This window comes from Bos indicus, chromosome 11, assembly GCF_029378745.1.
Source record: "Bos indicus isolate NIAB-ARS_2022 breed Sahiwal x Tharparkar chromosome 11, NIAB-ARS_B.indTharparkar_mat_pri_1.0, whole genome shotgun sequence".
NCBI classification, from domain to species: Eukaryota; Metazoa; Chordata; class Mammalia; order Artiodactyla; family Bovidae; genus Bos; species Bos indicus.
The window spans coordinates 63,501,544-63,517,501 of record NC_091770.1 but is presented as its reverse complement, the minus strand read 5'-3'; the positions used below and the strand labels follow the sequence as shown (position 1 = coordinate 63,517,501).

The 15,958-nt window shown below is 42.7% G+C and overlaps 1 protein-coding gene across 2 annotated transcripts in view; it reads left to right on the top strand.

The window, feature by feature from the left end:
- Positions 1–15,958, top strand: part of SPRED2 (sprouty related EVH1 domain containing 2) — a 126,784-nt gene that overhangs the window by 66,688 nt on the left and 44,138 nt on the right. The gene's annotated exons all lie outside the window — the stretch shown is intronic.

Below are 15,958 nucleotides of genomic sequence, written 5' to 3'. Positions count from 1 at the left end.
TATTTATTGTGTTGGATTTTTGTTTTTAATATTGTGCTTTTTCTTCTCCTCCAAGATGGATGACTTAGTGCCAGAAAGCTTGATTCCTCTACTAAGTGAATTCTTTTTTTGCAAAATAAAATTTGCTCATACTGAATTCATGCATTAACTTCTAGGTGGGAGAAAGAGTGGAGGAGATTGGTACCAACATTTAATTATAGCTTTCACATGATCTGAAGGATTGTTCTGCATAATTGGGAGGCTGTGTCGCCTGTCTGACCCTCTCTTCACTCACTAAATTTAAACAATGCCTGGCTAGTTAAGGCACATATCTTGTTTATTTGAGTGTATTAAACATTCCTATCTGTGTTGACAGTCCATTCAGCGTCTCCTCATATTTTATAAAAATACTTTTTGTATCCTACTTGTTGGGGACAGATGCTATGGTTAGTTTATAGCAGTACTATTTATACTTTTCTGGTCTGTCTGTCCAGAATGACTGGGTCAGGACCCGAAACACAACTGCCCACAAATTTGCCTAAGATTTAGTATTTGTAGAGCAGCCCTGTCTGTGATGGTAAATTCTGTTATCACTTGGAGAGTGTTAAACAGATCTGGGGTTATCAAGCTGGAAAAAAAGGCAGTCTTTTTTTCTCTTCCCCTTTCTTGTAAAGCTCGTAATAATGACTTGTTTTCCTTGAGGTATGTGTACTTTAAACTGTCAGTAAATGTATTAGATTTACTTATCTTAATACACTCAGAAATTGGGATGATAAGGTGAACCAGCACGAAATCGGTCTGCTCCGTGTGTTTCTGTTTGTTTTATAGATTAGTTGTTGTTTAGTCATTCTGTTGTGTCCAACTCTTTTCGACCCCATGAACTGTAGCCTGCCAGGCTCCTCTGTCCATGAAATTCTCCAGGCAAGAATATTGGAGTGGGTTGACATTTCCTCCTCTAGGGGATCTTCCCAATCTAAGGATCGAACCTGTGTCTCCTTCATTGGTAGGGGTATTCTTTACCACTGAGCCACCAGGGAAGCCCTTTGTAGATTAAGGGGTACACTTTTTTTAGAATGGCCAGTTTGTTTCTGGAGACAGGACCATCTCCAAATTTTATTAAATTTGTCTTCTATAAATGAAAGCCACCTGTCAGGCTGTAACATGCTAATTATGGTGAGGACAATAATGAGGAAGAACAGTATTTGAAATATGTGGGGGTTTTGCTAAGAATTTTCCTGCCCACATCTGTACTGCTTATTTTTATGTGTATGTCTACACATGCATATATAGTGAATATTTAATAATAGCACTTGGTGATATTAAAAAATACTTCAGATTCAAAGTGAGAGTCCTTTTCATTCCTTCTCATTAACTTTTTTTTTTTTAAGTTATGGAAGAAACTCTTCTTTAAAAATGTAGCTTGAGCTGAAGCCTGAGTTTTGCCATTTAATAGTGAGCAGGGTTGTCTCTCCAAGCCTTGGTGGGATGCTACACTCAGCCCAGAGCTCATTTTATCAAAAGTCTTCAGAAAAATAATGTGACAATGTGAATTAAGGGGAGATTAGCTAATTTGTCCTGATTTTGCTAAAATCTTAGACTTTGATATCTTTTTTCTTTTTCCCCCCTTGAGGCCTACAGAAAGCATTTCAGGCAACTGTATGAAAACATTTACAGTTCTTGATTTATTAGTGTTTTTCTATGTCTGTGAAAAGGTCTTGTTCTCCTGTGACTGGTGCAGTTGAGACTAACTCAGGTCTTGTCCATGTTATTTCAAGGCAGCGTAGACTTCTTTTGACGTCAGTTACTTTTTACCCTCATGGCATATTGATCTCTACCATCCGTGGTGATAGTCATCGCTACAGGTTCTGGCAGCTCTTGGGAGCCCCTGGGATGTTAAGCCCCATGAGCCACAGTTCAAAGTGGCCACCTGGTTTTCAGATGCCTTCTCTCCCTTTTGAGGGAGGGGGGATACAGAGCACAGTTGGTACCTAGGGTCTCCCATCATTCAACGTGGAAGCGATTAATAGATATTGAATGAGATGCCGCCCTTGTTCGGAGCTCTGTGCTGGGTGATGTTAAATTTTAAAAGGCTGTGATCTGGGCCCAGCCCCATCCTTGCTTTCATTCCCTCTTCAGTGGAGATCCGTCATTACAGGCAACAGTTTCCTCCTGGGCTTATTAAGAGTCCATATTCCAGAGCCACTAATTGTTCTGTATAGAAGCAACTTTTAGCTCTTCCCTTCTGATTCTTATGAATCTATCTTTTCTTGGATGGCTCTCATATCAGAGAAAGAACTGCCCTACTGAAAAATTCATTTGATAGTTTTGGTGGCTGTGTTTTCTGAGCCAAGTAGATCGGTAGCCTTGGACAAAGAATTTTTTTCCCCCTTCTTCCTTGAGGGGAGTGGCAGTCAAGGAAAGTGAATTCTCAAAGTTTATAGTATCATGGATGTTCAAGTGACACTGATTAGTAAACAGCAGGGGCAATCTTTCCCAATCTTTGAGTTTTAAAAACCCCTCCCCTTTTTCAGTTCAGTTCAGTTCAGTCGTTCAGCCGTGTCCGACTCTTTGCGACCCCCTGAATCGCAGCACGCCAGGCCTCCCTGTCCATCACCAACTCCCGGAGTTCACTCAGACTCAGGTCCATCGAGTCAGTGATGTCATCCAGCCATCTTGTCCTCTGTTGTCCCCTTTTCCTCCTGCCCCCCAATCCCTTCCAGCATCAGAGTCTTTTCCAATGAGTCAACTCTTCACATGAGGTGGCCAAAGTACTGGAGTTTCAGCCTTAGCATCATTCCTTCCAAAGAAATTCCAGGGCTGATCTCCTTCAGAATGGACTGGTTGGATCTCCTTGCAGTCCAAGGGACTCTCAAGAGTCTTCTCCAACACCACAGTTCAAAAGCATCAATCCTTCGGCGCTCAGCTTTCTTCACAGTCCAACTCTCACATCCATACATGACCTCTGGAAAAACCATAGCCTTGACTAGATGGAGCATCTATTAAAATTATATTCTAATGACTCAAAGCTATAATGAGCTCAGTAACCATTTAAAAATACTATAGATTATCTATCAAATTAAAATCCTTATTTGTATTTAGAAAGACTTGTTTAGTGAGCCTACAGTCTGCTCTTGCGGTGCTTGGTGAATGATTTATGGATGTCGGGTTATAACTGTGGCCCCAGGGGAAGGCTGGATCTGCCTGTTGTCCATTTCCTGTTGTCCTTTGCTCACTGTTCTGCTGTTACACTGTCCTCCCCACATCCGGGGTTTATGGCAACTCTGCCCTCACAGTGGGTGGGATTACTAGCTGCTGCTGCTGGTGCTAAGTCGCTTCAGTCATGTCCAACTCTGTGCGACCCCATAGACGGCAGCCCACCAGGCTTCCCCGTCTCTGGGATTCTCCAGGCAGGAACACTGGAGTGGGTTGCCGTTTCCTTCTCCAATGCATGAAAGTGAAAAGTGAAAGTGAAGTCGCTCAGTCGTGTCTGACTCTTTGCGAACCCATGGACTGCAGCCTACTAGGCTCTTCTGTCCATGGGATTTTCCAGGCAAGAGTACTGGAGTGGGGTGCCATCGCCTTCTCTGGGATTACTAGCACTTGTAGATAAATCTTGTATCGTTTATCTGGAAATACCAACTTTTCTGTGTGGCTCAGAAAAGCCAGAGACAAATACAGAACAGGCTTATGGCATCAACCCTGCTCTTAAGGACATGTGAATGGGGTGGATGACCACTCTTATCAGACCAGCATGGACTCTTAATAATCCTGAGCATTCTTCCAGGCATAAGTTTGCTGATAGCCTGTTTGCCTTGTCATCTATGCCCAGATTGACTTAGGATAGAGAAGGGACAGTTACAGAAGCTATGCCCATTCGTAATTGGATTCTAAATCACCAGAATTTTTTTTTTTAATTAATTTTTTTTTTTTTAATATTTGTGTTGTTTGGCCACACCATGCAGCAGATGGGGGTCTTAGTTCCCCAACCAGGGATCAAACCCATGCCCCCTGCATTGGCGGCACAGAGTCAACTACTGAACTGCCAGGGAAGTCCTCCAGCATTTCTTCATGGCTAATGATCACCAAAGAGCAAGCACATGCCTTGGCACCTGGATGGCACTTCAGCCCTCAGAGAAAGCTCCTGGCCCGCAGGACAGGCTGCCTTCCTTATGCACATTCTGAGCGAAGCCCGGGGAGTTCTCTGCATTATCTTCACAGAGCTCTTTGCAGAGAACCACAGCAAGATACTCTCTCTTTCCAGATTTCAGCCCCAAAGATGACTGTTCATTTTTAGTGTTAATTCATAGAATTGTAAAGATACTCAGATTGGAGATGTCCAAGTTGGATTTGGCTGTTTTGTGGCTTTCTTTTAAACACTCATTCCTTGTGCCCATCCCGTGGAAGAGATGGGGTGCCTGCCATTGCTCTGGCCCCACAGGGCCTGCTGTTTGACTGGGCCTCTTGAATTCCATCAAATGGAGCGCAGACAGCATGTGTCATAGAGGCTGCTTGGGAAGGGTGAGGAGCAAAATTAGTGTCTGTGGGTGGGCATGTGTTCTCATCACATTGCCAAAGAACTGCAGTGTGCAAAATCTGGCAGGAGCTCATTCCAAAGAAAAATAAAACAGCCCCTCTTTCTGCTTTGAAAAATATTTAAAAAAACATCACTAGCCCCCATGTTAAAGAAATGGAATCGTTAAAAATGCATCTGTGCGTGTGTATGTAGGTTTTAAATAATTTGAAAAACTGAGGTTGGAATAGAAGAAATAAAAAGGTACTCATCATAAGAAATAGTTTTTAGGGATTCTGTCGCTCATTTGGTAAACACGACAAGCTTTCTATTAGAACATAATTGGCCAAGGATTAGGGGAATTCGTTAAGAGTTACCAACTAGGGGAAAGCCTGCTATGCTTAACTTCTGTTCTTCTTTGAGAGGATTTTGAAAGAAAAGCTATTTTTTGACTCAGGGAAGCCAATTACGAAGGAAATGTTTGTGTTTTTCATGTATGCAATTTGCCTTGTATCCCAAGGAACAAAAGGGTATGCAACACTTAAATTCATATTTGAAACACAAGATCTCCCTTTGATAGTTACCATGAGAAGGTCTGACCCTTTGTTAATCTCTCCTCGTGGTACAGAAGAATATTTCTTAGATTAAAAGCATGCTTATAATATGTGTAGTTTGCACAACGGATATATACTACTTTCATAATTAGGGGAGAGTTTGTAGGGGTTTTTTAAACAGTGGTAATGTGAGGACAACAGAAATGTTCTTTAGCCAAAACCCCAAATTTATGAATTTCAGGTCATTTTTGAGTATACCTACTTCAAGAGCCCCCTTTTTATTTCTCAAGCTAAATGACTTTCTGTGTGTGGAAGGGGCAAAAAAAACATAAAATTTACCATCTAAACCATTTTTAAGTGTCTAGTGTGTTCGTGTTACTGTATGTACATTATTGTACAGCACATCTCTGAAACCTTTGCATCTTGAAACACTGAAACTGTAACCATTAAACAACTCCCATATCCCCCTACCCCAGCTCTTCACAGCCTCCATTCTGTTTTCTGTTTCTCTGAGTTTCACTACTTTACTGGAGTTTAAAAGTGGAATCATGCAGTATTTGTCTCTTTGTAACTGACTTATTTCACTTAGCATAATATCCTCAGAGTTCATCCATGTTGTAACATATGATGGGATTTCTTCCCTTTTTAAAGCTGAAAAATATTCTGCTGAATGTGTTTTCTTTACCCATTATCCCCTGATAAACATTGAGGTAGTTCCCACCTCTTGGCTATTGTGAATAATGCTTCAGTGAACATGGATGTGAAATTAATTGCCCTTTGAAATAGGATTTGACTTTCAATAAATGTGAGGGCTAATTCCTTGTGTACAAGCACAAGAAAAGGTATCATCATGTCCAATCACCCTTTTCAGTTTGCTCAAGAGCTCCCATATCCTGAGTTTCTCACTGTGGGAAATGGCTTGATATGGAGCAGTTTTCAGTCCCAGATGGGGTATTTATGCTTCCGTCAGGGATCACGACATCCCTAGGGATGAGCTTAGTCCTGGGCGGTGGCTGAAACACGCTGGTGAATGAGCTGGACTCTGGGTAGTTCTTCTTGATGAGACGTTAGGACAGGAGCCCTTTCATCCTCTCTCCTGATACTAGACGACAGCCTGCAGCATGGCTTCATGGTGTTGTGATTGCATCTGTTGGGCCACCCAGACTGCCACCTTACCTGTAAAGCTCTCTGCTGGGAGAAGTTGGCCCTGGCTGCTGGGTTGACTTGCCTTGGGCAGTAGTTTTTAGGTACTGCTGAATGCGTGACCAAGAGCTTGGTTGGGCTCCCTGGAGTAAGTGTGTTGGTGATAGCCAGGAAGAAAGTCCAAGTTCAGCAGCTTATTAGCCTCCAAAGCTCTCATTTTCTGTGAAGATCCTAAGTCTTACAATCAAATGGCTGTCAGTCTTCCTCATTAGCCCTAGTGTTTCTTGGAAGTTCTTTCTGAATTCAAACTAGAATACTCTCCTACAAATGAAACCGTATTTTAAGGAGATGGTGTTAAACTGTGGACCAACTGGTAGGTAGTTGGCCTACACATTCTCCTTACCTCCCAATTCTTTTTATGGCAGGAAAGAAACTTCACGGAAGCACATGTACCAAAAGCATGGCTCTGTTTTATAATATCTCAGAAGGAAATTGCCCTCATAGATCAAATCCTGTCCCTCTGTGTGTAAGTCAAGGACTAGCCAAGGGTGGCTACTGCGTGATGACCCTGTGAGCCTTGCCTGGTTTCTGCCTTTCTAATTAATTGCTGCCATTGCCATTGTAAAAGAAAAAAACGGTGACACTTGTTTACATTCCTAAAGCATTGGTACTGTTACGGTTGTCACACTGCATTGAAACCAGTCCTTGGGAGTCCAGATCACTTAAGTGCTTTCTGTTTGGTTTGTCTGCTTGCTTGCTGCTGCTGCGTAGCTGCTCAGTTACGTCTGAATCGTTGCGACCCCGTGGACTGTAGCCCAACAGGCTTCTCCGTCCATGGAGATTCTCCAGGCAAGAATACTGGAGCAGGGGCTTCCCTGGTGGCTCAGATGGTAGAAAGTACTGGGGTGGGTTGCGATGCCCTCCCCCAGGTTATCTTCCCAACCAAGGATCGAACCCAGGTCTCCCTCATTGCAGGCGGATTCTTTACCCTCTGAGCCATCAGGGAAGCTTGGTGTAAAGATTCCTCAAACTTATTAGCAGGTGACTGTCAGGCTGCTCTGTTTTGAGCTATTCAAGTAGTGCCAAAGTCCAAGGCTCCAAAAGGAGGCCTACCTCTGGAGTTTAGGAGTTTGTCCTTCCTTGTCCTGTCTCCCCTGCCCCACACCCAGGTAGGAAAACTCTTGGCAAAACCCAGCCAGAGCCAAGTAGAACTAGCTGTTTCCACCCAAGGAGGGAAAGAGGTGTCTGTTAAGGAGACTGTCAGTGAGTAGTGAAAACCATTTGGGAATGGGTCTGTGATTCAAGTATTTTAGGAATTGATTAGGCTTTCAAGCACTGACTTGGGAATCCTGCTGCTCACCATTTTATGTTGTTCTGTGGGGAAAATACGTTTTCTAGTTTCAAACAGCTAATTTACAAGAAAACTTTTGGGCCGGAACTCATTTGTGACATTGAAGCAGCCGGGCCCCAATGTGAAATGTGAAGTACACAGTGTTTGTCAGAGGTCTACAAGTAAATGTCTCGCTCTATCTTTAAGCTATGCAGTTGCTTCATTACCTTTTCTTAACATTGTCCCCCTTTCTCTCTGAAAGTAGAAAAATTTGTACCGGAGCAACTGTCTTGGGTCAAACGATAAAGCCTGTAGGAAGAACCATTTGGGAAAAGAGAGGCAGATCCCTCTTCTCTTCCTTGCCTGAATTGGCTCCATAAGTATGTTTTGGAGATTTTCCTCCATGTGGCTAAGGAAAATCTCACATCCATGGATGTGTAAACCCAGCTAGATGGCTAGATTTCGCCTGTTTTGTTCGAAGATCTTATTTTGTGTGTGCTTAGTTGCTCAGTTGTGTCTGACTCTTTTCAACCACATGGACTGTAGCCCGCCAGGCTCCTCTGCTCATGGGGATTCTCCAGGCAAGAATACTGGAGTGGGTTGCCATGCCCTCCTCCAGGGGATCTTCCCAACCCAGGGATCGAACCCAGGTGTCCTGAACTGCAGGTGGATTCTTTACCATCTGAGCCACCAGGGAAACCCAAAGATCTTATTAAACTTATTAAAACTCAATTTTCATCATTTTCTTGCTTTTTTGTAGTACTTCAATAAACCAGGTTTGTTCCTGGGAACTTTATAATTGCATAATATCACTTGCAGTGAGAAAACATATCTGTTCATCTGTCATGGTTTCAGATCTTTGTGGTTTCAGACTTTTTCTTCACTTCGAAAGATGTTTTCAGTTGCATTTTACTGCTGAAAGTTTTCTGATACGCTTTTGTAGAATATTTCCTAACCCCTCTGACATGACTTTACAGCCATGTATTTTTTGTTTGTTTTGCTTTTTAAAGACACACTTTATTTTTATTTTTAAACACTTCATTTTGTTTATTTATTTATTTTGTGGCCACACCTGTTGACATGTGGGATCTTAATTCCCTGACCAGCAATCAGGAACCCGAGCCCCCCGCGGTGGAAGCGTAGGGTCTTAACTACTGGACTACCAGGGAAGTCCTCGGCTATGTGGTTTTTTTTAATGCAAAGTTAAAAAGAGGCCAAAGATGAAAAGGGACCTTCAAAGGTAATGGGGCCTCTCCCCCTCATTTTATAACAATACATGAGAAATTGGGACTCGGTGGTAGAATCTGAACGGTCTCAGCCAGGAGGGAAAAGAGGTCATTTTTGTTTAGGGCACTAGTTACGCCATGTAGATCCCAAAACAAGAATTGCCTCTGTTGGTGAGAAACTGCCAAACCAAGGAGGACTTCAGAGTCCTGCCCACCAGCTCTGCCCTTTCTGCACGTGGCCATGCTATTAGTGATACCTCTTGTTTTCTCTTTGATGTTTTTAACGGTCAGTTGTGTATTTTAAGAGACCCATGAGAAAAACTTCTCTTAAATACTCTAGACAACCTAGCTGAGATACGAGACCTGTGCCATAATTCTGGACCTCTTTAAAACAAAGCGTAAGAGGTCTGGGGTAGGGATTGTTTAGTGATTGGATCTTAGTCCTTTATCTGTCCCTAATGCCAGTAACCTTAAACTAGTCCCTTCTCCAGTCTGGACTTTAATTTTTCCATCTAAGTGAGGGATCTGAAACAGATGGTTTCAATGATTCTTTCTTGCTTTAAAGGTGTGTAACTAACTCGTGTGGCTCTTGACTAGTGATAATTGAAGACCTGAACTGCCCCTGCAGGCCCACCTCTACACATCTGGGAATGGAAGGGATCTAGAATTCTTTAGGGAGAACAAATGCTTCACTTGTGCTTTTGTTTATTCGGTTTTTCATCTCTGATGAGGGAGGTGGCAGAATTCTAGGAGAAAAGGAGTTAAATGAATTGGTAATTCTTGCCTCCTGAAACGGTGTCCATGTTCAATGAATCATAATCCAATCTGCCTGTCACTAACAGAACATGCTGATCTTCTTCCCTGTGGGTTAAATTATCACCTCCTTTTGAAAACAGGTCTTATTAAGGGCTGACTTGTAAGAGATTTTGTAGGTTTAGAATTTCGTACTACCATAGGTTGATAAAGTAGTTTCCTAACCTTTTGGCCAGGGTTCCCAGGTGACTCAGTGGGTAAGGAATCTGCCACAGTGCAGGAGACACAAGACACGCAGGTTTGATCACTGGGTCTGGAATATCCCCCAGAGAAGGGCATGGCAACCCGCTCCAGTATTCTTGTCTGGAGAATCCTGTGGACAGAGGAGCCTGGTGGGCTACAGTCTATAGGGTTGAAAGAGGACACGACTGAGCACAACCTTTTGGCCATGGTTTGCTTTGGAGTGGGGCTTCCCTGGTGGCTCAGATGGTAAAGAGTCTGCCAGCAATGCGGGAGACCCGGGTTCGATTCCTGGGTCGGGAAGGTCCCCTGGAGAAGGAAATGGCAATCCACTCTAGCACTCTTGCCTGGAAAATCCCATGGACGGAGGAGCCTGATAGGCTACAGTCCATGGGGTCACAAAGAGTCAGACACGACAGAGCGACAGTGGTAGGTGGCAGGTGAAAAAACAGGAAATGTGTCCTGGATAGCGTGAGGAGAAGTAACCAGATTTTTCATTACCATTGTCAGCATCTTCTACGTTTAGTGTTGATCACCATCTAGAATGAAGTGTTAGTCGCTCAGTCATGTCCGACTCTTTGCAACCCCATGGACTGTAGCCTGATAAGCTCCTCTGTCCGTGGGATAGAACACTATAAATTTTCTCTCTCTCCTATGTCTTCAAGTGTTCAGAAAAGTTGAAAGAAGTATACAGTCAATACTACAGCCTACAACCAGCATTTTACTGTTACTTCTTTATCACAACATAATGTGTCCATCCATCCCTCCTCCCTCCCTTGGTCCATCCAAGATGCCGTGTTATTTTTTATGCATTTCAAAGTAAGTTGCCGATATTGTGAGCTTTCTCCCTAACTGTTTCAGCATGCGGTCATTAAGCTCTCTCTTCCTTTTTGTTTTCTCTAATTTGTTGAGAAAGAAAGCAAAGATTTTTGAGAAAGTCAGGCACGGAAGTTCAAGGGCTGCAATTTAAAGACCTGAATTGGAGATTATTAACTTGAAACAACTCCCTTTGCCATTTGTGTTTTGAAGCACCAATTTTTCTATTACATGTGTACTTTAATGTGGTGAGAGTTAATTTTGTTTAGTAACCTAACATTTCCATTAGCTGGCCTTCGGGGGTTTAAATGTGGATCGTAAATACCATTTTTGGAAGGGTGTGTAAAACAGAGGGAAAGTCAAAGAAAATTATTGCTTTCGGAGAAAAAAGTAGGAGAAGAAAGGGTTCTTCAGCAGCGGGTCATTTTGTTTGTTTCAAGTTGGTAATCCTTTGATCTTGATTAATTATGAACTCCACTGAACTCCAGGCTCAGTGAAGCAGCAGACAATAAAAGCAAAATCATAAACCTAGATTCAGACTTTGGCCTCTTGCCTGCCAGAACTCTCTCCCCACTTAGCACTGTGTGATCACCCTGAAACTCACCCTTTAGGACAGAACCATTTTAGTCTGTAAGTAGAGTCATTCTATTCTGGTTTGAATAAAATAAATTTCATTTTTTAAAGTGGTGTATTCATGTCAGAATTGTTCATGTTTTAACGATTTTTGAGAATAACTCAGAAATCACCATTGATTGCCTTGAATGTTAATGAACTGTTGTGATAAAATTTTACTATAATTTCCTAAAATGTTTTAGGTGGTCTTAAAATATCCATGTTAGCCATGTTAGAGAATCTGTGTATAAGCCTATGATAGAATTAACATTAAAATAGGGACTTTGGGAAGGTCATGGACACACTGCTATATTTAAAATGGATAACCAATAAGGATCTCCTGGATAGCACATAGAACTCTGCTCAGTGTTATGTGCCAGCCTAGATAGGAGGTGGTTTGGGGGGAAATGGATACATGTAGATGTATGGCCGACTCCCTTTTCTGTGAAACTACCACAGCATTGTTAATTGGCTAGTTAGTTGCTCAGTCGTGTCTGACTCTTTGCAACCCAATGAACTGTAGCCTGCCAGGATCCTCTGTCCATGGAATTCTCCAGGCAGGAATACTGGAATGGGTAGCCATTACCTTCTTCAGGGGATCTTCCCTACCCAGGGACTGAACCCAAGTCTCCTGCATTTGCAGGCAGATTCTTTACTGTCTGAGCCACCAAGGAATCAGCTATATCTCAATACAAAATAAAAAGTTTAAAATTTGGGGAAAAAATAAGACAATCATTAGATCTACCTATTAAAAAAGCAAAACACAACTACATTGATATAATAATTATATATTATATATATATATATTGAAATAACAAGATTGTTATTTCAATAACTGTCTACAGCCTATGTGGTTCCTGAATGTACCCAGAATGAGAAAAGGAATGAGAAGTCTAGGCAGATTGGGGACACATTCAGGTGGGTCTGACAGCCTTGCCTGGTGAAGGAGACTTGCTTTGAAAGAGCTTAAATCAGAATTATCCCCCTCATGCTAGTATAATTGTATTTTGCAATGTGACATCCCAGAGAATTGTTTGATGCTGGGTTTTTAAAAAGTCTTTACTAAAAAATTTTTAACTTTTTTGAATTCAGTGGAATTGTACATTAAAAAAAAAAAAAAAAAAGCTTTAGTTGTGTTATATTTACTTCCAATTCTAAAAATTTTTGTTGGTGGAGGAGGGTAGTATGAGTTACTTTCCTAGAGCCAGTATTTTAAAATCAAAAATAATTTAAAATCCATCCCAGGGACTTCTCTGGCAATCTAGTGGTTAATACTTCGCCTTTCAGGACCGGGGATGTGGGATCAATCCCTGGTCAGTGTATTAAGATCCCAAAAAAACAAAACATAAAAACAGAAGCAATATTGTAACAAATTCAATAAAGACTTAGGGAAAAAAAAAGAATGGTCCACATTAACAAAGAAAAAGTCTTAGAAAACAATAAAATGCATCCAGAGCAGCAGGTATTACCTGCAGTGTGAGAAACGCTGGGCTGGAAGAAGCACAAGCTGGAATCCAGAGTGCCGGAAGAAATATCAATAACCTCAGATATATGCAGATGACACCACCCTTATGGCAGAAAGTGAAGAGGAACTAAAAAGCCTCTTGATAAGAGTGAAAGAGGAGAGTAAAAAAGTTGGCTTGAAGCTCAACATTCAGAAAACGAAGATCACGGCATCTGGTCCCATCACTTCATGGGAAGTAGATGGGGAAACAGTGGAAACAGTGTCAGACTTTATTTTTTGAGGCTCCAGAATCACTGCAGATGGTGATTGCAGCCATGAAATTAAAAGACACTTACTCCTTGGAAGGAAAGTTATGACCAACCTAGATAGCATATTCAAAAGCAGAGACATTACTTTGCCAACAAAGGTCCATCTGGTCAAGGCTATGGTTTTTCCAGTGGTCATGTATGGATGCGAGAGTTGAACTGTGAAGAAGGCTGAGCACCGAAGAATTGATGCTTTTGAACTGTGGTGTTGGAGAAGACTCTTGAGAGTCCCTTGGACTGCAAGGAAATCCAACCAGTCCACTCTAAAGCAGATTAGCCCTGGGTGTTCTTTGGAAGGAATGATGCTAAAGCTGAAACTCGAGTACTTTGGCCACCTCATGTGAAGAGTTGACTCATTGGAAAAGACTCTGATGCTGGGAGGGATTGGGGGCAGGGGGAAAGGGGACGACAGGATGAGATGGCTGGATGGCATCACCAACTCGATGGACGTGAGTCTCAGTGAACTCTGGGAGTTGGTGATGGACAGGGAGGCCTGGCGTACTGCGATTCATGGGGTCACAAAGAGTCGGACACTACTGAGCGACTGAATTGAATTGAGATACTTGAAGGGATTCCCTTGTGGCACTCGTGGTGAAGAAACTGCCTCCCAATGCAGCAGACGTAAGAGGATTTGATCCCTGGGTTGGGAAGATCCCTTGAGGAGGGCATGACAACCCACTCCAGTATTCCAGTATTCTTGCCTGGAGAATCCATGGACTGAGGAGCCTGACAGGCCACAGTCCATGGGGTCGCAGAGTCAGACGCAACTGAAGAGACTTAGCATGCATGCATAGATCCTTGACAGATAAGGATACAGAGGTCCCAGTGGTCGGTCAAGCAGATAATCCACCTAGGATCTATGGGGTACCAGAAGTCTCTAACCCTGGACCTGCAAGGGTGGGGAAATTAGGATTTCTTCTACTAGTAGAGATTAGAGCAAGCCATTTTCAAATTTCAAGAAAAAATGATTACTTTCTTCATTGATTGTTCATTTCTGATGATGAACGACCACTCCTGTCCTGCCCCATCTTCTCCAGACTTGACCTCAGCCAGGACTGTCTTCTAGCAGGGAGCATTACTCACCTCAAGAGGTAGTCACTCAGGAAAGTTATATTGACACAGGGAGAGATGCCAAAGAGCCATTAAAAAATCTGTCTTGGACACAACTCCTAAAATTGCCTTTTGGGTGCTAAGATTTACTTCAGCCAACGCTTCATTGCCCAGGTTTGAAACTGCCCAGTGTTATGGTTTTACGTTGTACATTAACAGCATAACAGCCCTAATGCCTTTATCTTTATTGTGCCCCAGTTAGAAGTGGTCTGTCATTATGGATATTATAGAGTTAGTATTCTTGTGGTTTCTGAATTTAAAGTAGGCAGGAAAGGTTTTTTGGCTGAAGAAAAAAAAAAGAACTATAGCTCCGTCCTTAAGGCATTGGATATGTTAAATAAGTAAAATCAAAAGGTTTGGGTAAGATTTTTCCAAAAGAAAAAAAAAGTCAAGAGCCACAGAAATAGAATCTAGCTGAATCACTCTTTCTCTGTGGAGGCTGTATGCATCCTCAAACTGCAGGTGATAAAAGCTTAGAGGTTAAATTTTAAATTGTGTTTTAAAGACAGTACAGTGGAGTGATTCTGATACTACTTTGTAAATCTTGCTGAGAAGGAAGCCCCAAAACCAGTGTTTTATGAGGTCACCTCCAGCACACCTGGGCACTGCCGTGTGCATCATCACCTCCCATTCACAGTGTGGAAAGGTTTGCCCTTGAAATTGGCGGTGTTACTGAGGCGAGGGAATGGGGGCCACCAGAAGCTCTAGCTTGCTTCAGCCAGCTGTAAGTGTTTCTAGCTCATCAGAGTGCTCCATGGTCAGTGTTTCCAGGCCTCAGGGATGTCAGAGGACCCCTAATTGTCTCTGGAATTTCCTCAACTATTTCTTCCCAGGCCTCTTAAGCCTCTGTCAAGATCATATGTTTAACTTCTAGCCCTGATCTTTGTTCCTTTGTGTCTTGGCTTCGTTTCCTTTTCTTGGCCATGATGGATCATGTGAGCAGCAGCTACCCTCTACTGGGGGCAGCCGGCAGAGTCCATGCCTGTGGACATCCTCTGGGTGTGTGTTTCAGCCTCACATGTCAGGGATGTTCGGTGCATGTATTTCTCTGGCTCTCGTGGCCTGAAAGTGTCAGGTAGCACTTGGAGACTGGAAAACACATCTCTTCATAGTACATTGTAACGTAAAGGAGAAAATTGCAGATAATATTGTAAGCAAAGGCATTGGCATTTATTTTGAATCACTGAAACACTAGTATTAAAATTTCAGTAGGAAAGTAAAATACTAGAGGCCCATGTCTAATAAAGTTCAGCTTGCTCAGATTGGTTCTAAAGAATAATTTATAAATTATTAAATTTAAGAATCATTCCTATTTCAAGTGTCAATTGTGTGGCAATGCCTTTTATAATAATAGAGAAAATGACCCCTTATATGTGCACTAGAAAAAAGTGTGTGGGTGAGGAGGTCTATTTATATGCTTCAGGGTAGCTAGGTAGCAAGAACAACAAAGATGCTGACTTACATGGGGCACGTGAGGGTGAGAAGGGGCACGCCCATACCTCCCCCTCAGTGTCAGGGTGGAACTTGGACAGGAGGGCTCCAGTGGCCTTGCGGGACAGCAGAACTCACTGCGTATGACGCAAGATTAATGTAGGGATTCCTAGGGAATTCCTTGGCAGTCCAGTGGTTAAGAGGGGCTTCCCTGGTAGCTCAGCTGGTAAAGAATCTACCTGCAATGCAGGAGATCCCAGTTCGAGCTCTGGGTCAGGAAGATCCACTGGAGAAGGGATAGGCTACCTACTCCAGTATTCTTGAGCTTCCCTGGTGGCTCAGCTGGTAAAGAATCCACCTGCAACACAGGAGACCAGGGTTTGATCCCTGAGTTGGGAAGATCCCCTGGAGAAGGAAAAGGCTCCCCACTCCAGTATTTTGGCCTGGAGAATTCCATGGACTGTATAGTCCATGGGGTCACAAA